General features: G+C 57.7%; 8 non-coding genes and 6 pseudogenes across 8 annotated transcripts; all 14 read right to left on the bottom strand.

Moving 5' to 3' along the window:
• Nucleotides 1-342: 342 nt before the first annotated feature.
• On the bottom strand, nucleotides 343-461 carry LOC146715543 (5S ribosomal RNA). Its single transcript, XR_014919369.1, has one exon. It is a non-coding gene; the product is annotated as a 5S ribosomal RNA (ribosomal RNA).
• A 1,090-nt stretch (nucleotides 462-1,551) lies between these two features.
• LOC146715542 (5S ribosomal RNA) lies at nucleotides 1,552-1,670 on the bottom strand. Its single transcript, XR_014919859.1, has one exon. It is a non-coding gene; the product is annotated as a 5S ribosomal RNA (ribosomal RNA).
• Nucleotides 1,671-3,244: 1,574 nt separating this feature from the next.
• Nucleotides 3,245-3,363, bottom strand: LOC146715541 (5S ribosomal RNA). The gene has a single exon (XR_014919502.1). It is a non-coding gene; the product is annotated as a 5S ribosomal RNA (ribosomal RNA).
• A 1,376-nt stretch (nucleotides 3,364-4,739) lies between these two features.
• Nucleotides 4,740-4,858, bottom strand: LOC146715540 (5S ribosomal RNA). The gene has a single exon (XR_014919887.1). It is a non-coding gene; the product is annotated as a 5S ribosomal RNA (ribosomal RNA).
• A 1,611-nt stretch (nucleotides 4,859-6,469) lies between these two features.
• On the bottom strand, nucleotides 6,470-6,588 carry LOC146715539 (5S ribosomal RNA; annotated as a pseudogene).
• Nucleotides 6,589-7,445: 857 nt separating this feature from the next.
• Nucleotides 7,446-7,564, bottom strand: LOC146715538 (5S ribosomal RNA; annotated as a pseudogene).
• A 1,960-nt stretch (nucleotides 7,565-9,524) lies between these two features.
• Nucleotides 9,525-9,643, bottom strand: LOC146715537 (5S ribosomal RNA). The gene has a single exon (XR_014919368.1). It is a non-coding gene; the product is annotated as a 5S ribosomal RNA (ribosomal RNA).
• A 1,571-nt stretch (nucleotides 9,644-11,214) lies between these two features.
• LOC146715536 (5S ribosomal RNA) lies at nucleotides 11,215-11,333 on the bottom strand (annotated as a pseudogene).
• A 3,039-nt stretch (nucleotides 11,334-14,372) lies between these two features.
• LOC146715535 (5S ribosomal RNA) lies at nucleotides 14,373-14,491 on the bottom strand. Its single transcript, XR_014919901.1, has one exon. It is a non-coding gene; the product is annotated as a 5S ribosomal RNA (ribosomal RNA).
• A 1,295-nt stretch (nucleotides 14,492-15,786) lies between these two features.
• LOC146715534 (5S ribosomal RNA) lies at nucleotides 15,787-15,905 on the bottom strand. Its single transcript, XR_014919828.1, has one exon. It is a non-coding gene; the product is annotated as a 5S ribosomal RNA (ribosomal RNA).
• Nucleotides 15,906-17,437: 1,532 nt separating this feature from the next.
• On the bottom strand, nucleotides 17,438-17,556 carry LOC146715533 (5S ribosomal RNA; annotated as a pseudogene).
• Nucleotides 17,557-18,485: 929 nt separating this feature from the next.
• On the bottom strand, nucleotides 18,486-18,604 carry LOC146715532 (5S ribosomal RNA). Its single transcript, XR_014919501.1, has one exon. It is a non-coding gene; the product is annotated as a 5S ribosomal RNA (ribosomal RNA).
• A 1,532-nt stretch (nucleotides 18,605-20,136) lies between these two features.
• Nucleotides 20,137-20,255, bottom strand: LOC146715531 (5S ribosomal RNA; annotated as a pseudogene).
• Nucleotides 20,256-22,133: 1,878 nt separating this feature from the next.
• On the bottom strand, nucleotides 22,134-22,252 carry LOC146715530 (5S ribosomal RNA; annotated as a pseudogene).
• Between the last annotated feature and the right edge of the window lie 1,446 nt (nucleotides 22,253-23,698).

Below are 23,698 nucleotides of genomic sequence, written 5' to 3'. Positions count from 1 at the left end.
GTAAGTGGCCTGAGCAAGAGCCACAGACCCTGGTGTGGTGTAATTGGCCTGAATAGCAACTAATGCCCTGGTGTGGTGTAGGTGGCCTCAGCCAGCAGCCACAGGCCCTGGTGTGGTGAAAGTGGCCTCAGCCAGAGCCACAGGCCCTGATGTGGTGTAAGTGGCCCCAGCCGGTCACTCAGGCCCTTGTGTGGTGTAGGTTGCATCAGCTAGCAGCACAAGACATTGGAAAAGAGCCAAAAGCAGTGTCGTTAATGTGCCCTCATTAATGGGCAGCTGCTTTTGGTCTTTTAATACACCCCTTCTCTGGATCAAAAGCGGTTCAATGACATGAAAATCAAAGACTTACAGCACCAGGTATTCCCAGGTAGTCTCCCATTCAAGTACTAACCAAGCCCAGCCCTGCTTAGCTTCCGAGATCAGACGAGGTCGGGCGTGCTCAGGGTGGTATGGCCGTAAGCTGTTGACTCCAGCACAATGTCTCAATTTATGGATTCAAGTGATTAGGTGGCAAGTACCTGAAGTTACGAAGACAATGCTATAACCATACCTGCATGTTTGCATAATACCCTAACCCAAAGGCTCAGTTTGGCATTTATCCAACAGCACAGGCCCTGGATTGTTGAAGATGGACTCAGGAACCAGCACAGGGCCTGGTGTGTTGTACATGGCCACAGCAAGGAGCCACAGGGCCTGGTTTGGTGAAGATGGCCTCGGCCAGAAGCGCAGGGCCTGGTGTGATGTGAGTGGCCTGAGCAAGAGCCACAGGCCTTGGTGTGGTGTAAGTGGCCTCAGCCAGCAGCCACAGGCCCTGGTGTGGTGTAAGTCGCCTCAGCCAGCAGCCACAGGCCCTGGTGTGGTGTAGGTGGCCTCAGCCAGCAGCCACAGGCCCTGGTGTTGTGTAGGTGGCCTCAGCCAGCAGCCACAGGCCCTGGTGTGGTGTAAGTGGCCTCAGCCAGCAGCCACAGGCCCTGGTGTGGTGTAAGTGGCCTGAGCAAGAGCCACAGGCCCTGGTGTGGTGTAAGTGGCCTGAGCAAGAGCCACAGACCCTGGTGTGATGTAATTGGCCTCAATAGCAACTAATGCCCTGGTGTGGTGTAGGTGGCCTCAGCCAGCAGCCACAGGCCCTGGTGTGGTGTAAGTGGCCTCAGCCAGCAGCCACAGGCCCTGGTGTGGTGTAAGTGGCCTGAGCAAGTGCCACAGGCCTGGTGTGGTGTAAGTGGCCTGAGCAAGAGCCACAGACCCTGGTGTGGTGTAATTGGCCTCAATAGCAACTAAGGCCCTGGTGTGGTGTAGGTGGCCTCCGCCAGCAGCCACAGGCCCTGGTGTGGTGTAAGTGGCCTCAGCCAGAGCCACAGGCCCTGATGTGGTGTAAGTGGCCCCAGCCGGTCACTCAGGCCCTGGTGTGGTGTAGGTGGCATCAGCTAGCAGCACAAGACATTGGAAAAGAGCCAAAAGCAATGTCGTTAATGTGCCCTCATTAATGGGCTTTTGGTCTTTTAATACACCCCTTCTCTGGATCAAAAGCGGTTCAATGACATGAAAATGAAAGGCTTACAGCACCAGGTATTCCCAGGCAGTCTCCCATTCAAGTACTAACCAAGCCCAGCCCTGCTTAGCTTCCGAGATCAGACGAGGTCGGGCGTGCTCAGGGTGGTATGGCCGTAAGCTGCTGGCCCCAGCACAATGTCTCAATTTATGGATTCAAGTGATTAGGTGGCAAGTACCTGAAGTTACGAAGACAATCCTATAACCATACCTGCATGTTTGCATAATACCCTAACCCAAAGGCTCAGTTTGGCATTTATCCAACAGCACAGGCCCTGGATTGTTGAAGATGGCCGCAGGAACCAGCACAGGGCCTGGTGTGTTGTACATGGCCACAGCTAGCAGCACAGGGCCTGGTTTGGTGAAGATGGCCTCGGCCAGAAGAGCAGGGCCTGGTGTGATGTGAGTGGCCTGAGCAAGAGCCACAGGCCCTGGTGTGGTGTAAGTGGCCCCAGCCGGTCACTCAGGCCCTGGTTTGGTGTAAGTGGCCTCAGCTATCAGCCACAGGCCCTGGTGTGGTGTAAGTCGCCTCAGCCAGAAGCCACAGGCACTGGTGTGGTGTAAGTGGCCTCAGCCAGCAGCAAAAGGGCCCTGGTGTGGTGTAAGTGGCCTCAGCCAGCAGCCACAGGCCCTGGTGTGGTGTAGGTGGCCTCAGCCAGCAGCCACAGGCCCTGGTGTGGTGTAAGTGGCCTCAGCCAGCAGCCACAGGCCCTGGTGTGGTGTAAGTGGCCTCAGCCAGCAGCCACAGGCCCTGGTGTGGTGTAAGTGGCCTCAGCCAGTGCCACAGGCCCTGGTGTGGTGTAAGTGGCCTGAGCAAGAGCCACAGACCCTGGTGTGGTGTAATTGGCCTCAGCCAGCAGCCACAGGCCCTGGTGTGGTGTAAGTCGCCTCAGACAGAAGCCACAGGCACTGGTGTGGTGTAAGTGGCCTCAGCCAGCAGCAAAAGGGCCCTGGTGTGGTGTAAGTCGCCTCAGCCAGCAGCCACAGGCCCTGGTGTGGTGTAGGTGGCCTCAGCCACCAGCCACAGGCCCTGGTGTGGTGTAAGTGGCCTCAGCCAGCAGCCACAGGCCCTGGTGTGGTGTAAGTGGCCTCAGCCAGCAGCCACAGGCCCTGGTGTGGTGTAAGTGGCCTCAGCCAGTGCCACAGGCCCTGGTGTGGTGTAAGTGGCCTGAGCAAGAGCCACAGGCCCTGGTGTGGTGTAAGTGGCCTGAGCAAGAAACACAGACCCTGGTGTGGTGTAATTGGCCTCAATAGCAACTAATGCCCTGGTGTGGTGTAGGTGGCCTCAGCCAGCAGCCACAGGCCCTGGTGTGGTGTAAGTGGCCTGAGCAAGAGCCACAGGCCCTGGTGTGGTGTAAGTGGCCTGAGCAAGAGCCACAGACCCTGGTGTGGTGTAATTGGCCTCAATAGCAACTAATGCCCTGGTGTGGTGTAGGTGGCCTCAGCCAGCAGCCACAGGCCCTGGTGTGGTGAAAGTGGCCTCAGCCAGAGCCACAGGCCCTGATGTGGTGTAAGTGGCCCCAGCCGGTCACTCAGGCCATTGTGTGGTGTAGGTTGCATCAGCTAGCAGCACAAGACATTGGAAAACAGCCAAAAGCAGTGTCGTTAATGTGCCCTCATTATTGGGTAGCTGCTTTTGGTCTTTTAATACACCCCTTCTCTGGATCAAAAGCGGTTCAATGACATGAAAATGAAAGGCTTACAGCACCAGGTATTCCCAGGCAGTCTCCCATCCAAGTACTAACCAAGCCCAGCCCTGCTTAGCTTCCGAGATCAGACGAGGTCGGGCGTGCTCAGGGTGGTATGGCCGTAAGCTGCTGGCCCCAGCACAATGTCTCAATTTATGGATTCAAGTGATTAGGTGGCAAGTACCTGAAGTTACGAAGACAATCCTATAACCATACCTGCATGTTTGCATAATACCCTAACCCAAAGGCTCAGTTTGGCATTTATCCAACAGCACAGGCCCTGGATTGTTGAAGATGGCCTCAGGAACCAGCACAGGGCCTGGTGTGTTGTACATGGCCACAGCAAGCAGCACAGGGCCTGGTTTGGTGAAGATGGCCTCGGCCAGAAGCGCAGGGCCTGGTGTGATGTGAGTGGCCTGAGCAAGAGCCACAGGCCTTGGTGTGGTGTAAGTGGCCTCAGCCAGCAGCCACAGGCCCTGGTGTGGTGTAAGTCGCCTCAGCCAGAAGCCACAGGCACTTGTGTGGTGTAAGTGGCCTCAGCCAGCAGCAAAAGGGCCCTGGTGTGGTGTAAGTCGCCTCAGCCAGCAGCCACAGGCCCTGGTGTGGTGTAAGTGGCCTGAGCAAGAGCCACAGACCCTGGTGTGGTGTAATTGGCCTCAGCCAGCAGCCACAGGCCCTGGTGTGGTGTAAGTCGCCTCAGACAGAAGCCACAGGCACTGGTGTGGTGTAAGTTGCCTCAGCCAGCAGCAAAAGGGCCCTGGTGTGGTGTAAGTCGCCTCAGCCAGCAGCCACAGGCCCTGGTGTGGTGTAGGTGGCCTCAGCCACCAGCCAAAGGCCCTGGTGTGGTGTAAGTGGCCTCAGCCAGCAGCCACAGGCCCTGGTGTGGTATAAGTGGCCTCAGCCAGCAGCCACAGGCCCTGGTGTGGTGTAAGTGGCCTCAGCCAGTGCCACAGGCCCTGGTGTGGTGTAAGTGGCCTGAGCAAGAGCCACAGGCCCTGGTGTGGTGTAAGTGGCCTGAGCAAGAGCCACAGACCCTGGTGTGGTGTAATTGGCCTCAATAGCAACTAATGCCCTGGTGTGGTGTAGGTGGCCTCAGCCAGCAGCCACAGGCCCTGGTGTGGTGTAAGTGGCCTGAGCAAGAGCCACAGGCCCTGGTGTGGTGTAAGTGGCCTGAGCAAGAGCCACAGACCCTGGTGTGGTGTAATTGGCCTCAATAGCAACTAATGCCCTGGTGTGGTGTAGGTGGCCTCAGCCAGCAGCCACAGGCCCTGGTGTGGTGAAAGTGGCCTCAGCCAGAGCCACAGGCCCTGATGTGGTGTAAGTGGCCCCAGCCGGTCACTCAGGCCCTTGTGTGGTGTAGGTTGCATCAGCTAGCAGCACAAGACATTGGAAAAGAGCCAAAAGCAGTGTCGTTAATGTGCCCTCATTAATGGGCAGCTGCTTTTGGTCTTTTAATACACCCCTTCTCTGGATCAAAAGCGGTTCAATGACATGAAAATGAAAGGCTTACAGCACCAGGTATTCACAGGCAGTCTCCCATCCAAGTACTAACCAAGCCCAGCCCTGCTTAGCTTCCGAGATCAGACGAGGTCGGGCGTGCTCAGGGTGGTATGGCCGTAAGCTGCTGGCCCCAGCACAATGTCTCAATTTATGGATTCAAGTGATTAGGTGGCAAATACCTGAAGTTACGAAGACAATCCTATAACCATACCTGCATGTTTGCATAATACCCTAACCCAAAGGCTCAGTTTGGCATTTATCCAACAGCACAGGCCCTGGATTGTTGAAGATGGCCTCAAGAACCAGCACAGGACCTGGTGTGTTTTACATGGCCACAGCAAGCAGCACAGGGCCTGGTTTGGTGAAGATGGCCTCAGCAAGCAGCCACAGGCCCTGGTTTGGTGTAAGTGGCCTCAGCCAGCAGCCACAGGCCCTGGTGTGGTGTAAGTGGCCTCAGCCAGCAGCCACAGGCCCTGGTGTGGTGTAAGTGGCCTGAGCAAGAGCCACAGGCCCTGGTGTGGTGTAAGTGGCCTGAGCAAGAGCCACAGACCCTGGTGTGGTGTAATTGGCCTCAATAGCAACTAATGCCCTGGTGTGGTGTAGGTGGCCTCAGCCAGCAGCCACAGGCCCTGGTGTGGTGTAAGTGGCCTCAGCCAGCAGCCACAGGCCCTGGTGTGGTGTAAGTGGCCTGAGCAAGTGCCACAGGCCCTGGTGTGGTGTAAGTGGCCTGAGCAAGAGCCACAGACCCTGGTGTGGTGTAATTGGCCTCAATAGCAACTAATGCCCTGGTGTGGTGTAGGTGGCCTCAGCCAGCAGCCACAGGCCCTGATGTGGTGTAAGTGGCCCCAGCCGGTCACTCAGGCCCTGGTGTGGTGTAGATGGCCTCAGCCAGCAGCCACAGGCCCTGGTGTGGTGTAAGTGGCCTCAGCAAGAGCCAAAGACCCTGGTGTGGTGTAATTGGCCTCAGCCAGAGCCACAGGCCCTGGTGTGGTGTAAGTGGCCTGAGCAAGAACCACAGGGCCTGGTTTGGTGAAGATGGCCTCGGCCAGAAGCGCAGGGCCTGGTGTGATGTGAGTGGCCTGAGCAAGAGCCACAGGCCCTGGTGTGGTGTAAGTGGCCTCAGCCAGCAGCCACAGGCCCTGGTGTGGTGTAAGTCGCCTCAGCCAGAAGCCACAGGCACTGGTGTGGTGTAAGTGGCCTCAGCCAGCAGCAAAAGGGCCCTGGTGTGGTGTAAGTCGCCTCAGCCAGCAGCCACAGGCCCTGGTGTGGTGTAGGTGGCCTCAGCCAGCAGCCACAGGCCCTGGTGTGGTGTAAGTGGCCTCAATAGCAACTAAGGCCCTGGTGTGGTGTAAGTGGCTTCAGCCAGCAGCCACAGGCCCTGGTGTGGTGTAAGTGGCCTCAGCCAGCAGCCACAGGCCCTGGTGTGGTGTAGGTGGCCTCAGCCAGCAGCCACAGGCCCTGGTGTGGTGTAAGTGGCTTCAGCCAGCAGCCACAGGCTCTGGTGTGGTGTAAGTGGCCTCAGCCAGAGCCACAGTCCCTGATGTGGTGTAAGTGGCCCCAGCCGGTCACTCAGGCCCTGGTGTGGTGTAGGTGGCATCAGCTAGCAGCACAAGACATTGGAAAACAGCCAAAAGCAGTGTCGTTAATGTGCCCTCATTAATGGGCAGCTGCTTTTGGTCTTTTAATACACCCCTTCTCTGGATCAAAAGCGGTTCAATGACATGAAAATGAAAGGCTTACAGCACCAGGTATTCCCAGGCAGTCTCCCATCCAAGTACTAACCAAGCCCAGCCCTGCTCAGCTTCCGAGATCAGACGAGGTCGGGCGTGCTCAGGGTGGTATGGCCGTAAGCTGCTGGCCCCAGCACAATGTCTCAATTTATGGATTCAGGTGATTAGGTGGCAAGTACCTGAAGTTACGAAGACAATCCTATAACCCTACCTTCATGTTTGCATAATACCCTAACCCAAAGGCTCAGTTTAGCATTTATCCAACAGCACAGGCCCTGGATTGTTGAAGATGGCCTCAGGAACCAGCACAGGGCCTGGTGTGTTGTACATGGCCACAGCTAGCAGCACAGGGCCTGGTTTGGTGAAGATGGCCTCGGCCAGAAGCGCAGGGCCTGGTGTGATGTGAGTGGCCTGAGCAAGAGCCACAGGCCCTGGTGTGGTGTAAGTGGCCTGAGCAAGAGCCACAGGCCCTGGTGTGGTGTAAGTGGCCTCAATAGCAAATAAGGCCCTGGTGTGGTGTAAGTGGCCTCAGCCAGCAGCCACAGGCCCTGGTGTGGTGTAAGTGGCCTCAGCCAGTGCCACAGGCCCTGGTGTGGTGTAAGTGGCCTGAGCAAGAGCCACAGACCATGGTGTGGTGTAATTGGCCTCAATAGCAACTAAGGCCCTGGTGTGGTGTAAGTGGCCTCAGCCAGCAGCCACAGGCCCTGGTGTGGTGTAAGTGGCCTCAGCCAGCAGCCACAGGCCCTGGTGTGGTGTAAGTGGCCTCAGCCAGAGCCACAGGCCCTGATGTGGTGTAAGTGGCCCCAGCCGGTCACTCAGGCCCTGGTGTGGTGTAGGTGGCATCAGCTAGCAGCACAAGACATTGGAAAACAGCCAAAAGCAATGTCGTTAATGTGCCCTCATTAATGGGCAGCTGCTTTTGGTCTTTTAATACACCCCTTCTCTGGATCAAAAGCGGTTCAATGACATGAAAATGAAAGGCTTACAGAACCAGGTATTCCCAGGCAGTCTCCCATCCAAGTACTAACCAAGCCCAGCCCTGCTCAACTTTCGAGATCAGACGAGGTCGGGCGTGCTCAGGGTGGTATGGCCGTAAGCTGCTGGCCCCAGCACAATGTCTCAATTTATGGATTCAAGTGATTAGGTGGCAAGTACCTGAAGTTACGAAGATAATCCTATAACCATACCTGCATGTTTGCATAATACCCTAACCCAAAGGCTCAGTTTGGCATTTATCCAACAGCACAGGCCCTGGATTGTTGAAGATGGCCTCAGGAACCAGCACAGGGCCTGATGTGTTGTACATGGCCACAGCAAGCAGCACAGGGCCTGGTTTGGTGAAGATGGCCTCGGCCAGAAGCACAGGGCCTGGTGTGATATGAGTGGCCTGAGCAAGAGCCACAGGCCCTGGTGTGTTGTAAGTGGCCTCAGCCAGCAGCCACAGGCCCTTGTGTGGTGTAAGTGGCCTCAGCCAGCAGCCACAGGCCCTGGTGTGGTGTAAGTGGCCTCAGCCAGTGCCACAGGCCCTGGTGTGGTGTAATTGGCCTCAATAGCAACTAAGGCCCTGGTGTGGTGTAAGTGGCCTGAGCAAGAGCCACATACCCTGGTGTGGTGTAATTGGCCTCAATAGCAACTAAGGCCCTGGTGTGGTGTAAGTGGCTTCAGCCAGCAGCCACAGGCCCTGGTGTGGTGTAAGTGGCCTGAGCAAGTGCCACAGGGCCTGGTTTGGTGAAGATGGCCTCAGCAAGCAGCCACAGGCCCTAGTTTGGTGTAAGTGGCCTCAGCTAGCAGCCACAGGCCCTGGTGTGGTGTGAGTGGCCTCAGCCAGCAGCCACAGGCCCTGGTGTGGTCTAAGTGGCCTCAGCCAGTGCCACAGGCCCTGGTGTGGTGTAAGTGGCCTGAGCAAGAGCCACAGGCCCTGGTGTGGTGTAAGTGGCCTCAGCCAGCAGCCACAGGCCCTGGTGTGGTGTAAGTGGCCTGAGCAAGTGCCACAGGCCCTGGTGTGGTGTAAGTGGCCTGAGCAAGTGCCACAGGCCCTGGTGTGGTGTAAGTGGCCTCAATAGCAAATAAGGCCCTGGTGTGGTGTAAGTGGCCTGAGCAAGAACCACAGGGCCTGGTTTGGTGAAGATGGCCTCGGCCAGAAGCGCAGGGCCTGGTGTGATGTGAGTGGCCTGAGCAAGAGCCACAGGCCCTGGTGTGGTGTAAGTGGCCTCAGCCAGCAGCCACATGCCCTGGTGTGGTGTAAGTGGCCTCAGCCAGAAGCCACAGGCACTGGTGTGGTGTAAGTGGCCTCAGCCAGCAGCAAAAGGGCCCTGGTGTGGTGTAGGTGGCCTCAGCCAGCAGCCACAGGCCCTGGTGTGGTGTAAGTGGCTTCAGCCAGCAGCCACAGGCCCTGGTGTGGTGTAAGTGGCCTGAGCAAGAACCACAGGGCCTGGTTTGGTGAAGATGGCCTCGGCCAGAATCGCAGGGCCTGGTGTGATGTGAGTGGCCTGAGCAAGAGCCACAGGCCCTGGTGTGGTGTAAGTGGCCTCAGCCAGCAGCCACAGGCCCTGGTGTGGTGTAGGTGGCCTCAGCCAGCAGCCACAGGCCCTGGTGTGGTGTAAGTGGCCTCAATAGCAACTAAGGCCCTGGTGTGGTGTAAGTGGCCTCAGCCAGCAGCCACAGGCCCTGGTGTGGTGTAAGTGGCCTGAGCAAGAGCCACAGGCCCTGGTGTGGTGTAAGTGGCCTGAGCAAGAGCCACAGACCCTGGTGTGGTGTAATTGGCCTCAATAGCAACTAATGCCCTGGTGTGGTGTAGGTGGCCTCAGCCAGCAGCCACAGGCCCTGGTGTGGTGAAAGTGGCCTCAGCCAGAGCCACAGGCCCTGATGTGGTGTAAGTGGCCCCAGCCGGTCACTCAGGCCCTTGTGTGGTGTAGGTTGCATCAGCTAGCAGCACAAGACATTGGAAAAGAGCCAAAAGCAGTGTCGTTAATGTGCCCTCATTAATGGGCAGCTGCTTTTGGTCTTTTAATACACCCCTTCTCTGGATCAAAAGCGGTTCAATGACATGAAAATCAAAGACTTACAGCACCAGGTATTCCCAGGTAGTCTCCCATTCAAGTACTAACCAAGCCCAGCCCTGCTTAGCTTCCGAGATCAGACGAGGTCGGGCGTGCTCAGGGTGGTATGGCCGTAAGCTGCTGACTCCAGCACAATGTCTCAATTTATGGATTCAAGTGATTAGGTGGCAAGTACCTGAAGTTACGAAGACAATGCTATAACCATACCTGCATGTTTGCATAATACCCTAACCCAAAGGCTCAGTTTGGCATTTATCCAACAGCACAGGCCCTGGATTGTTGAAGATGGCCTCAGGAACCAGCACAGGGCCTGGTGTGTTGTACATGGCCACAGCAAGGAGCCACAGGGCCTGGTTTGGTGAAGATGGCCTCGGCCAGAAGCGCAGGGCCTGGTGTGATGTGAGTGGCCTGAGCAAGAGCCACAGGCCTTGGTGTGGTGTAAGTGGCCTCAGCCAGCAGCCACAGGCCCTGGTGTGGTGTAAGTCGCCTCAGCCAGAAGCCACAGGCACTGGTGTGGTGTAAGTGGCCTCAGCCAGCAGCCACAGGCCCTGGTGTGGTGTAGGTGGCCTCAGCCAGCAGCCACAGGCCCTGGTGTGGTGTAAGTGGCCTCAATAGCAACTAAGGCCCTGGTGTGGTGTAAGTGGCTTCAGCCAGCAGCCACAGGCTCTGGAGTGGTGTAACTGGCCTCAGCCAGCAGCCACAGGCCCTGGTGTGGTGTAAGTGGCCTGAGCAAGAGCCACAGGCCCTGGTGTGGTGTAAGTGGCCTGAGCAAGAGCCACAGACCCTGGTGTGGTGTAATTGGCCTCAATAGCAACTAATGCCCTGGTGTGGTGTAGGTGGCCTCTGCCAGCAGCCACAGGCCCTGGTGTGGTGTAAGTGGCCTGAGCAAGAGCCACAGGCCCTGGTGTGGTGTAAGTGGCCTGAGCAAGAGCCACAGACCCTGGTGTGGTGTAATTGGCCTCAATAGCAACTAATGCCCTGGTGTGGTGTAGGTGGCCTCAGCCAGCAGCCACAGGCCCTGGTGTGGTGTAAGTGGCCTGAGCAAGAACCACAGGGCCTGGTTTGGTGAAGATGGCCTCGGCCAGAAGCGCAGGGCCTGGTGTGATGTGAGTGGCCTGAGCAAGAGCCACAGGCCCTGGTGTGGTGTAAGTGGCCTCAGCCAGCAGCCACAGGCCCTGGTGTGGTGTAAGTCGCCTCAGCCAGAAGCCACAGGCACTGGTGTGGTGTAAGTGGCCTCAGCCAGCAGCAGAAGGGCCCTGGTGTGGTGTAAGTCGCCTCAGCCAGCAGCCACAGGCCCTGGTGTGGTGTAGGTGGCCTCAGCCAGCAGCCACAGGCCCTGGTGTGGTGTAAGTGGCCTCAATAGCAACTAAGGCCCTGGTGTGGTGTAAGTGGCTTCAGCCAGCAGCCACAGGCTCTGGTGTGGTGTAACTGGCCTCAGCCAGCAGCCACAGGCCCTGGTGTGGTGTAAGTGGCCTCAGCCAGAGCCACAGGCCCTGATGTGGTGTAAGTGGCCCCAGCCGGTCACTCAGGCCCTGGTGTGGTGTAGGTGGCATCAGCTAGCAGCACAAGACATTGGAAAAGAGCCAAAAGCAGTGTCGTTAATGTGCCCTCATTAATGGGCAGCTGCTTTTGGTCTTTTAATACACCCCTTCTCTGGATCAAAAGCGGTTCAATGACATGAAAATCAAAGGCTTACAGCACCAGGTATTCCCAGGCAGTCTCCCATCCAAGTACTAACCAAGCCCAGCCCTGCTTATCTTCCGAGATCAGACGAGGTCGGGCGTGCTTAGGGTGGTATGGCCGTAAGCTGCTGGCTCCAGCACAATGTCTCAATTTATGGATTCAAGTGATTAGGTGGCAAGTACCTGAAGTTACGAAGACAATCCTATAACCATACCTGCATGTTTGCATAATACCCTAACCCAAAGGCTCAGTTTGGCATTTATCCAACAGCACAGGCCCTGGATAGTTGAAGATGGCCTCAGGAACCAGCACAGGGCCTGGTGTGTTGTACATGGCCACAGCAAGCAGCACAGGGCCTGGTGTGGTGAAGATGGCCTCGGCCAGAAGCGCAGGGCCTGGTGTGATGTGAGTGGCCTGCGCAAGAGCCACAGGCCCTGGTGTGGTGTAAGTCGCCTCAGCCAGCAGCCACAGGCCCTGGTGTGGTGTAGGTGGCCTCAGCCACCAGCCAAAGGCCCTGGTGTGGTGTAAGTGGCCTCAGCCAGCAGCCACAGGCCCTGGTGTGGTGTAAGTGGCCTCAGCCAGCAGCCACAGGCCCTGGTGTGGTGTAAGTGGCCTCAGCCAGTGCCACAGGCCCTGGTGTGGTGTAAGTGGCCTGAGCAAGAGCCACAGGCCCTGGTGTGGTGTAAGTGGCCTGAGCAAGAGCCACAGACCCTGGTGTGGTGTAATTGGCCTCAATAGCAACTAATGCCCTGGTGTGGTGTAGGTGGCCTCAGCCAGCAGCCACAGGCCCTGGTGTGGTGTAAGTGGCCTGAGCAAGAGCCACAGGCCCTGGTGTGGTGTAAGTGGCCTGAGCAAGAGCCACAGACCCTGGTGTGGTGTAATTGGCCTCAATAGCAACTAATGCCCTGGTGTGGTGTAGGTGGCCTCAGCCAGCAGCCACAGGCCCTGGTGTGGTGTAAGTGGCCTCAGCCAGCAGCCACAGGCCCTGGTGTGGTGTAAGTGGCCTGAGCAAGAGCCACAGGCCTGGTTTGGTGAAGATGGCCTCGGCCAGAAGCGCAGGGCCTGGTGTGATGTGAGTGGCCTGAGCAAGAGCCACAGGCCCTGGTGTGGTGTAAGTGGCCTCAGCCAGCAGCCACAGGCCCTGGTGTGGTGTAGGTCGCCTCAGACAGAAGCCACAGGCACTGGTGTGGTGTAAGTGGCCTCAGCCAGCAGCAAAAGGGCCCTGGTGTGGTGTAAGTGGCCTCAGCCAGCAGCCACAGGCCCTGGTGTGGTGTAGATGGCCTCAGCCAGCAGCCACAGGCCCTGGTGTGGTGTAAGTGGCCTCAGACAGCAGCCACAGGCCCTGGTGTGGTGTAGGTGGCCTCAGCCAGCAGCCACAGGCCCTGGTGTGGTGTAAGTGGCCTCAGCCAGCAGCCACAGGCCCTGGTGTGGTGTAAGTCGCCTCAGACAGAAGCCACAGGCACTGGTGTGGTGTAAGTGGCCTCAGCCAGCAGCAAAAGGGCCCTGGTGTGGTGTAAGTCACCTCAGCCAGCAGCCACAGGCCCTGGTGTGGTGTAGGTGGCCTCAGCCACCAGCCAAAGGCCCTGGTGTGGTGTAAGTGGCCTCAGCCAGCAGCCACAGGCCCTGGTGTGGTGTAAGTCGCCTCAGCCAGCAGCCACAGGCACTGGTGTGGTGTAAGTGGCCTCAGCCAGCAGCAAAAGGGCCCTGGTGTGGTGTAAGTCGCCTCAGCCAGCAGCCACAGGCCCTGGTGTGGTGTAGATGGCCTCAGCCAGCAGCCACAGGCCCTGGTGTGGTGTAGGTGGCCTCAGCCAGCAGCCACAGGCCCTGGTGTGGTGTAAGTGGCCTCAGCCAGCAGCCACAGGCCCTGGTGTGGTGTAAGTGGCCTGAGCAAGAGCCACAGGCCCTGGTGTGGTGTAAGTGGCCTGAGCAAGAGCCACAGACCCTGGTGTGGTGTAATTGGCCTCAATAGCAACTAATGCCCTGGTGTGGTGTAAGTGGCCTCAGCAAGAGCCAAAGACCCTGGTGTGGTGTAATTGGCCTAAGCCAGAGCCACAGGCCCTGGTGTGGTGTAAGTGGCCTGAGCAAGAACCACAGGGCCTGGTTTGGTGAAGATGGCCTCGGCCAGAAGCGCAGGGCCTGGTGTGATGTGAGTGGCCTGAGCAAGAGCCACAGGCCTTGGTGTGGTGTAAGTGGCCTCAGCCAGCAGCCACAGGCCCTGGTGTGGTGTAAGTCGCCTCAGCCAGAAGCCACAGGCACTGGTGTGGTGTAAGTGGCCTCAGCCAGCAGCAAAAGGGCCCTGGTGTGGTGTAAGTCGCCTCAGCCAGCAGCCACAGGCCCTGGTGTGGTGTAGGTGGCCTCAGCCAGCAGCCACAGGCCCTGGTGTGGTGTAAGTGGCCTCAGCCAGCAGCCACAGGCCCTGGTGTGGTGTAAGTGGCCTCAGCCAGCAGCCACAGGCCCTGGTGTGGTGTAAGTGGCCTCAGCCAGTGCCACAAGCCCTGGTGTGGTGTAGATGGCCTGAGCAAGAGCCACAGACCCTGGTGTGGTGTAATTGGCCTCAGCCAGCAGCCACAGGCCCTGGTGTGGTGTAAGTCGCCTCAGACAGAAGCCACAGGCACTGGTGTGGTGTAAGTGGCCTCAGCCAGCAGCAAAAGGGCCCTGGTGTGGTGTAAGTGGCCTCAGCCAGCAGCCACAGGCCCTGGTGTGGTGTAGGTGGCCTCAGCCAGCAGCCACAGGCCCTGGTGTGGTGTAAGTGGCCTCAGCCAGTGCCACAGGCCCTGGTGTGGTGTAATTGGCCTCAATAGCAACTAAGGCCCTGGTGTGGTGTAAGTGGCCTGAGCAAGAGCCACATACCCTGGTGTGGTGTAATTGGCCTCAATAGCAACTAAGGCCCTGATGTGGTGTAGGTGGCCTCAGCCAGCAGCCACAGGCCCTGGTGTGGTGTAAGTGGCCTCAGCCAGAGCAACAGGCCCTGATGTGGTGTAAGTGGCCCCAGCCGGTCACTCAGGCCCTGGTGTGGTGTAGGTTGCATCAGCTAGCAGCACAAGACATTGGAAAACAGCCAAAAGCAATGTCGTTAATGTGCCCTCATTAATGGGGAGCTGCTTCTGGTCTTTTAATACACCCCTTCTCTGGATCAAAAGCGGTTCAATGACATGAAAATGAAAGGCTTACAGCACCAGGTATTCCCAGGAAGTCTCCCATCCAAGTACTAACCAAGCCCAGCCCTGCTTAGCTTCCGAGATCAGACGAGGTCGGGCGTGCTCAGGGTGGTATGGCCGTAAGCTGCTGTCCCCAGCACAATGTCTCAATTTATGGATTCAAGTGATTAGGTGGCAAGTACCTGAAGTTACGAAGACAATCCTATAACCATACCTGCATGTTTGCATAATACCCTAACCAAAAGGCTCAGTTTGGCATTTATCCAACAGCACAGGCCCTGGATTGTTGAAGATGGCCTCAAGAACCAGCACAGGACCTGGTGTGTTTTACATGGCCACAGCAAGCAGCACACGGCCTGGTTTGGTGAAGATGGCCTCAGCAAGCAGCCACAGGCCCTGGTTTGGTGTAAGTGGCCTCAGCTAGCAGCCACAGGCCCTGGTGTGGTCTAAGTGGCCTCAGCCAGTGCCACAGGCCCTGGTGTGGTGTAAGTGGCCTGAGCAAGAGCCACAGGCCCTGGTGTGGTGTAAGTGGCCTCAGCCAGCAGCCACAGGCCCTGGTGTGGTGTAAGTGGCCTGAGCAAGTGCCACAGGCCCTGGTGTGGTGTAAGTGGCCTAAGCCAGAGCCACAGGCCCTGGTGTGGTGTAAGTGGCCTCAATAGCAAATAAGGCCCTGGTGTGGTGTAAGTGGCCTGAGCAAGAACCACAGGGCCTGGTTTGGTGAAGATGGCCTCGGCCAGAAGCGCAGGGCCTGGTGTGATGTGAGTGGCCTGAGCAAGAGCCACAGGCCCTGGTGTGGTGTAAGTGGCCTCAGCCAGCAGCCACAGGCCCTGGTGTGGTGTAAGTGGCCTCAGCCAGAAGCCACATGCACTGGTGTGGTGTAAGTGGCCTCAGCCAGCAGCAAAAGGGCCCTGGTGTGGTGTAGGTGGCCTCAGCCAGCAGCCACAGGCCCTGGTGTGGTGTAAGTGGCCTCAATAGCAACTAAGGCCCTGGTGTGGTGTAAGTGGCTTCAGCCAGCAGCCACAGGCCCTGGTGTGGTGTAAGTGGCCTCAGCCAGCAGCCACAGGCCCTGGTGTGGTGTAGGTGGCCTCAGCCAGCAGCCACAGGCCCTGGTGTGGTGTAAGTGGCCTCAATAGCAACTAAGGCCCTGGTGTGGTGTAAGTGGCTTCAGCCAGCAGCCACAGGCTCTGGTGTGGTGTAACTGGCCTCAGCCAGCAGCCACAGGCCCTGGTCTGGTGTAAGTGGCCCCAGCCGGTCACTCAGGCCCTGGTGTGGTGTAGGTGGCATCAGCAAGCAGCACAAGACATTGGAAAACAGCCAAAAGCAGTGTCGTTAATGTGCCCTCATTAATGGGCAGCTGCTTTTGGTCTTTTAATACACCCCTTCTCTGGATCAAAAGCGGTTCAATGACATGAAAATGAAATGCTTACAGCACCAGGTATTCCCAGGCAGTCTCCCATCCAAGTACTAACCAAGCCCAGCCCTGCTTAGCTTCCGAGATCAGACGAGGTCGGGCGTGCTCAGGGTGGTATGGCCGTAAGCTGCTGGCCCCAGCACAATGTCTCAATTTATGGATTAAAGTGATTAGGTGGCAAATACCTGAAGTTACGAAGACAATCCTATAACCATACCTGCATGTTTGCATAATACCCTAACCCAAAGGCTCAGTTTGGCATTTATCCAACAGCACAGGCCCTGGATTGTTGAAGATGGCCTCAAGAACCAGCACAGGACCTGGTGTGTTTTACATGGCCACAGCAAGCAGCACAGGGCCTGGTTTGGTGAAGATGGCCTCAGCAAGCAGCCACAGGCCCTGGTTTGGTGTAAGTGGCCTCAGCCAGCAGCCACAGGCCCTGGTGTGGTGTAAGTGGCCTCAGCCAGCAGCCACAGGCCCTGGTGTGGTCTAAGTGGCCTCAGCCAGTGCCACAGGCCCTGGTGTGGTGTAAGTGGCCTGAGTAAGAGCCACAGGCCCTGGTGTGGTGTAAGTGGCCTCAGCCAGCAGCCACAGGCCCTGGTGTGGTGTAAGTGGCCTGAGCAAGTGCCACAGGCCCTGGTGTGGTGTAAGTGGCCTAAGCCAGAGCCACAGGCCCTGGTGTGGTGTAAGTGGCCTGAGCAAGAGCCACAGGGCCTGGTTTGGTGAAGATGGCCTCGGCCAGAAGCGCAGGGCCTGGTGTGATGTGAGTGGCCTGAGCAAGAGCCACAGGCCCTGGTGTGGTGTAAGTGGCCTCAGCCAGCAGCCACAGGCCCTGGTGTGGTGTAAGTCGCCTCAGACAGAAGCCACAGGCACTGGTGTGGTGTAAGTGGCCTCAGCCAGCAGCAAAAGGGCCCTGGTGTGGTGTAAGTCGCCTCAGCCAGCAGCCACAGGCCCTGGTGTGGTGTAGATGGCCTCAGCCAGCAGCCACAGGCCCTGGTGTGGTGTAAGTGGCCTCAGACAGCAGCCACAGGCCCTGGTGTGGTGTAGGTGGCCTCAGCCAGCAGCCACAGGCCCTGGTGTGGTGTAAGTGGCCTCAGCCAGCAGCCACAGGCCCTGGTGTGGTGTAAGTGGCCTGAGCAAGAGCCACAGGCCCTGGTGTGGTGTAAGTGGCCTGAGCAAGAGCCACAGACCCTGGTGTGGTGTAATTGGCCTCAATAGCAACTAATGCCCTGGTGTGGTGTAGGTGGCCTCAGCCAGCAGCCACAGGCCCTGGTGTGGTGTAAGTGGCCTCAGCCAGCAGCCACAGGCCCTGGTGTGGTGTAAGTGGCCTGAGCAAGTGCCACAGGCCTGGTGTGGTGTAAGTGGCCTGAGCAAGAGCCACAGACCCTGGTGTAGTGTAATTGGCCTCAATAGCAACTAAGGCCCTGGTGTGGTGTAAGTGGCCTCAGCCAGCAGCCACAGGCCCTGATGTGGTGTAAGTGGCCCCAGCCGGTCACTCAGGCCCTGGTGTGGTGTAGGTGGCATCAGCTAGCAGCAAAAGACATTGGAAAAGAGCCAAAAGCAATGTCGTTAATGTGCCCTCATTAATGGGGAGCTGCTTTTGGTCTTTTAATACACCCCTTCTCTGGATCAAAAGCGGTTCAATGACATGAAAATGAAAGGCTTACAGCACCAGGTATTCCCAGGCAGTCTCCCATCCAAGTACTAACCAAGCCCAGCCCTGCTTAGCTTCCGAGATCAGACGAGGTCGGGCGTGCTTAGGGTGGTATGGCCGTAAGCTGCTGGCCCCAGCACAATGTCTCAATTTATGGATTCAAGTGATTAGGTGGCAAGTACCTGAAGTTACGAAGACAATCCTATAACCATACCTGCATGTTTGCATAATACCCTAACCCAAAGGCTCAGTTTGGCATTTATCCAACAGCACAGGCCCTGGATTGTTGAAGATGGCCTCAGGAACCAGCACAGGGCCTGGTGTGTTGTACATGGCCACAGCAAGCAGCACAGGGCCTGGTTTGGTGAAGATGGCCTCAGCCAGAAGCACAGGGCCTGGTGTGATATGAGTGGCCTGAGCAAGAGCCACAGGCCCTGGTGTGGTGTAAGTGGAATCAGCCAGCAGCCACAGGCCCTGGTGTGGTGTAAGTGGCCTGAGCCAGAGCCACAGGCCCTGGTGTGGTGTAACTGGCCTGAATAGCAAATAAGGCCCTGGTGTGGTGTAAGTGGCCTCAGCCAGAGCCACAGGCCCTGGTGTGGTGTAAGTGGCCTCAATAGCAACTAAGGCCCTGGTGTGGTGTAAGTGGCCTCAGCCAACAGCCACAGGCCCTGGTATGGTGTAAGTGGCCTCAGCCAGCAGCCACAGGCCCTGGTGTGGTGTAAGTGGCCAGAAGCGCAGGGCCTGGTGTGATGTGAGTGGCCTGAGCAAGAGCCACAGACCCTGGTGTGGTGTAATTGGCCTCAATAGCAACTAAGGCCCTGGTGTGGTGTATGTGGCCTCAGCCAGCAGCCACAGGCCCTGGTGTGGTGTAAGTGGCCTCAGCCAGATCCACAGGCCCTGATGTGGTGTAATTGGCATCAGCTAGCAGCACAAGACATTGGAAAACAGCCAAAAGCAATGTCGTTAATGTACCCTCATTAATGGGCAGCTGCTTTTGGTCTTTTAATACACCCCTTCTCTGGATCAAAAGCGGTTCAATGACATGAAAATGAAAGGCTTACAGCACCAGGTATTCCCAGGCAGTCTCCCATCCAAGTACTAACCAAGCCCAGCCCTGCTTAGCTTCCGAGATCAGACGAGGTCGGGCGTGCTCAGGGTGGTATGGCCGTAAGCTGCTGGCCCCCGCACAATGTCTCAATTTATGGATTCAAGTGATTAGGTGGCAAATACCTGAAGTTACGAAGACAATCCTATAACCATACCTGCATGTTTGCATAATACCCTAACCCAAAGGCTCAGTTTGGCATTTATCCAACAGCACAGGCCCTGGATTGTTGAAGATGGCCTCAAGAACCAGCACAGGACCTGGTGTGTTTTACATGGCCACAGCAAGCAGCACAGGGCCTGGTTTGGTGAAGATGGCCTCAGCAAGCAGCCACAGGCCCTGGTTTGGTGTAAGTGGCCTCAGCCAGCAGCCACAGGCCCTGGTGTGGTGTAAGTGGCCTCAGCCAGCAGCCACAGGCCCTGGTGTGGTCTAAGTGGCCTCAGCCAGTGCCACAGGCCCTGGTGTGGTGTAAGTGGCCTGAGTAAGAGCCACAGGCCCTGGTGTGGTGTAAGTGGCCTCAGCCAGCAGCCACAGGCCCTGGTGTGGTGTAAGTGGCCTGAGCAAGTGCCACAGGCCCTGGTGTGGTGTAAGTGGCCTAAGCCAGAGCCACAGGCCCTGGTGTGGTGTAAGTGGCCTGAGCAAGAGCCACAGGGCCTGGTTTGGTGAAGATGGCCTCGGCCAGAAGCGCAGGGCCTGGTGTGATGTGAGTGGCCTGAGCAAGAGCCACAGGCCCTGGTGTGGTGTAAGTGGCCTCAGCCAGCAGCCACAGGCCCTGGTGTGGTGTAAGTCGCCTCAGACAGAAGCCACAGGCACTGGTGTGGTGTAAGTGGCCTCAGCCAGCAGCAAAAGGGCCCTGGTGTGGTGTAAGTCGCCTCAGCCAGCAGCCACAGGCCCTGGTGTGGTGTAGATGGCCTCAGCCAGCAGCCACAGGCCCTGGTGTGGTGTCAGTGGCCTCAGACAGCAGCCACAGGCCCTGGTGTGGTGTAGGTGGCCTCAGCCAGCAGCCACAGGCCCTGGTGTGGTGTAAGTGGCCTCAGCCAGCAGCCACAGGCCCTGGTGTGGTGTAAGTGGCCTGAGCAAGAGCCACAGGCCCTGGTGTGGTGTAAGTGGCCTGAGCAAGAGCCACAGACCCTGGTGTGGTGTAATTGGCCTCAATAGCAACTAATGCCCTGGTGTGGTGTAGGTGGCCTCAGCCAGCAGCCACAGGCCCTGGTGTGGTGTAAGTGGCCTCAGCCAGCAGCCACAGGCCCTGGTGTGGTGTAAGTGGCCTGAGCAAGTGCCACAGGCCTGGTGTGGTGTAAGTGGCCTGAGCAAGAGCCACAGACCCTGGTGTAGTGTAATTGGCCTCAATAGCAACTAAGGCCCTGGTGTGGTGTAAGTGGCCTCAGCCAGCAGCCACAGGCCCTGATGTGGTGTAAGTGGCCCCAGCCGGTCACTCAGGCCCTGGTGTGGTGTAGGTGGCATCAGCTAGCAGCAAAAGACATTGGAAAAGAGCCAAAAGCAATGTCGTTAATGTGCCCTCATTAATGGGGAGCTGCTTTTGGTCTTTTAATACACCCCTTCTCTGGATCAAAAGCGGTTCAATGACATGAAAATGAAAGGCTTACAGCACCAGGTATTCCCAGGCAGTCTCCCATCCAAGTACTAACCAAGCCCAGCCCTGCTTAGCTTCCGAGATCAGACGAGGTCGGGCGTGCTTAGGGTGGTATGGCCGTAAGCTGCTGGCCCCAGCACAATGTCTCAATTTATGGATTCAAGTGATTAGGTGGCAAGTACCTGAAGTTACGAAGACAATCCTATAACCATACCTGCATGTTTGCATAATACCCTAACCCAAAGGCTCAGTTTGGCATTTATCCAACAGCACAGGCCCTGGATTGTTGAAGATGGCCTCAGGAACCAGCACAGGGCCTGGTGTGTTGTACATGGCCACAGCAAGCAGCACAGGGCCTGGTTTGGTGAAGATGGCCTCAGCCAGAAGCACAGGGCCTGGTGTGATATGAGTGGCCTGAGCAAGAGCCACAGGCCCTGGTGTGGTGTAAGTGGAATCAGCCAGCAGCCACAGGCCCTGGTGTGGTGTAAGTGGCCTGAGCCAGAGCCACAGGCCCTGGTGTGGTGTAACTGGCCTGAATAGCAAATAAGGCCCTGGTGTGGTGTAAGTGGCCTCAGCCAGAGCCACAGGCCCTGGTGTGGTGTAAGTGGCCTCAATAGCAACTAAGGCCCTGGTGTGGTGTAAGTGGCCTCAGCCAACAGCCACAGGCCCTGGTATGGTGTAAGTGGCCTCAGCCAGCAGCCACAGGCCCTGGTGTGGTGTAAGTGGCCAGAAGCGCAGGGCCTGGTGTGATGTGAGTGGCCTGAGCAAGAGCCACAGACCCTGGTGTGGTGTAATTGGCCTCAATAGCAACTAAGGCCCTGGTGTGGTGTATGTGGCCTCAGCCAGCAGCCACAGGCCCTGGTGTGGTGTAACTGGCCTCAGCCAGCAGCCACAGGCCCTGGTGTGGTGTAAGTGGCCTCAGCCAGAGCCACAGGCCCTGATGTGGTGTAAGTCGCCTCAGCTAGCAGCACAGGGCCTGGTTTGGTGAAGATGGCCTCGGCCAGAAGCACAGGACCTGGTTTGATATGAGTGGCCTGAGCCAGCAGCCACAGGCCCTGGTGTGGTGTAAGTGGCCTCAGCCAGCAGCAACAGGCCCTGGTGTGGTGTAAGTCGCCTCAGCCAGAAGCCACAGGCACTGGTGTGGTGTAAGTGGCCTCAGCCAGCAGCAACAGGCCCTGGTGTGGTGTAAGTCGCCTCAGCAAGCAGCCACAGGCCCTGGTGTGGTGTAGGTGGTCTCAGCCAGCAGCCACAGGCCCTGGTGTGGTGTAAGTGGCCTCAGCCAGCAGCCACAGGCCCTGGTGTGGTGTAAGTGGCCTCAGCAAGAGCCACAGACCCTGGTGTGGTGTAATTGGCCTAAGACAGAGCCACAGGCCCTGGTGTGGTGTAAGTGGCCTGAGCAAGAACCACAGGGCCTGGTTTGGTGAAGATGGCCTCGGCCAGAAGCGCAGGGCCTGGTGTGATGTGAGTGGCCTGAGCAAGAGCCACAGGCCCTGGTGTGGTGTAAGTGGCCTCAGCCAGCAGCCACAGGCCCTGGTGTGGTGTAAGTGGCCTCAGCCAGAAGCCACAGGCACTGGTGTGGTGTAAGTGGCCTCAGCCAGCAGCCACAGGCCCTGGTGTGGTGTAGGTGGCCTCAGCCAGCAGCCACAGGCCCTGGTGTGGTGTAAGTGGCCTCAATAGCAACTAAGGCCCTGGTGTGGTGTAAGTGGCTTCAGCCAGCAGCCACAGGCTCTGGTGTGGTGTAACTGGCCTCAGCCAGCAGCCACAGGCCCTGGTGTGGTGTAAGTGGCCTCAGCCAGAGCCACAGGCCCTGATGTGGTGTAAGTGGCCCCAGCCGGTCACTCAGGCCCTGGTGTGGTGTAGGTGGCATCAGCTAGCAGCACAAGACATTGGAAAAGAGCCAAAAGCAGTGTCGTTAATGTGCCCTCATTAATGGGCAGCTGCTTTTGGTCTTTTAATACACCCCTTCTCTGGATCAAAAGCGGTTCAATGACATGAAAATGAAAGGCTTACAGCACCAGGTATTCCCAGGCAGTCTCCCATCCAAGTACTAACCAAGCCCAGCCGTGCTTAGCTTCCGAGATCAGACGAGGTCGGGCGTGCTCAGGGTGGTATGGCCGTAAGCTGCTGGCTCCAGCACAATGTCTCAATTTATGGATTCAAGTGATTAGGTGGCAAGTACCTGAAGTTACGAAGACAATCCTATAACCATACCTGCATGTTTGCATAATACCCTAACCCAAAGGCTCAGTTTGGCATTTATCCAACAGCACAGGCCCTGGATTGTTGAAGATGGCCTCAGGAACCAGCACAGGGCCTGGTGTGTTGTACATGGCCACAGCAAGCAGCACAGGGCCTGGTTTGGTGAAGATGGCCTCGGCCAGAAGCGCAGGGCCTGGTGTGATGTGAGTGGCCTGCGCAAGAGCCACAGGCCTTGGTGTGGTGTAAGTGGCCTCAGCCAGCAGCCACAGGCCCTGGTGTGGTGTAAGTCGCCTCAGCCAGAAGCCACAGGCACTGGTGTGGTGTAAGTGGCCTCAGCCAGCAGCAAAAGGGCCCTGGTGTGGTGTAAGTGGCCTCAGCCAGCAGCCACAGGCCCTGGTGTGGTGTAGGTGGCCTCAGCCAGCAGCCACAGGCCTTGGTGTGGTGTAAGTGGCCTCAGCCAGCAGCCACAGGCCCTGGTGTGGTGTAAGTCGCCTCAGCCAGAAGCCACAGGCACTGGTGTGGTGTAAGTGGCCTCAGCCAGCAGCAAAAGGGCCCTGGTGTGGTGTAAGTGGCCTCAGCCAGCAGCCACAGGCCCTGGTGTGGTGTAAGTCGCCTCAGCCAGAAGCCACAGGCACTGGTGTGGTGTAAGTGGCCTCAGCCAGCAGCAAAAGGGCCCTGGTGTGGTGTAAGTGGCCTCAGCCAGCAGCCACAGGCCCTGGTGTGGTGTAAGTGGCCTCAGCCAGCAGCCACAGGCCCTGGTGTGGTGTAAGTGGCCTCAGCCAGTGCCACAGGCCCTGGTGTGGTGTAAGTGGCCTGAGCAAGAGCCACAGACCCTGGTGTGGTGTAATTGGCCTCAATAGCAACTAAGGCCCTGGTGTGGTGTAGGTGGCCTCAGCCAGCAGCCACAGGCCCTGGTGTGGTGTAAATGGCCTCAGCCAGAGCCACAGGCCCTGGTGTGGTGTAAGTGGCCTCAATAGCAAATAATGCCCTGGTGTGGTGTAAGTGGCCTCAGCCAGAGCCACAGGCCCTGATGTGGTGTAAGTGGCCTCATCCAGCAGCCACAGGCCCTGGTGTGGTGTAAGTGGCCTCAGCAAGAGCCACAGACCCTGGTGTGGTGTAATTGGCCTAAGCCAGAGCCACAGGCCCTGGTGTGGTGTAGGTGGTCTAAGCCAGCAGCCACAGGCCCTGGTGTGGTGTAAGTGGCCTCAGCCAGCAGCCACAGGCCCTGGTGTGGTGTAAGTGGCCTCAGCAAGAGCCACAGACCCTGGTGTGGTGTAATTGGCCTAAGCCAGAGCCACAGGCCCTGGTGTGGTGTAAGTGGCCTGAGCAAGAACCACAGGGCCTGGTTTGGTGAAGATGGCCTCGGCCA

This window comes from Copadichromis virginalis, linkage group LG3 (assembly GCF_057382275.1).
Source record: "Copadichromis virginalis isolate Kocher_CV1m ecotype Utaka linkage group LG3, C_Virginalis_male_GT1.1, whole genome shotgun sequence".
In the NCBI taxonomy this organism is placed as follows: Eukaryota; Metazoa; Chordata; class Actinopteri; order Cichliformes; family Cichlidae; genus Copadichromis; species Copadichromis virginalis.
The sequence above is the reverse complement of the archived record's forward strand: the minus strand, read 5'-3'. Positions and strand labels throughout refer to the sequence as shown.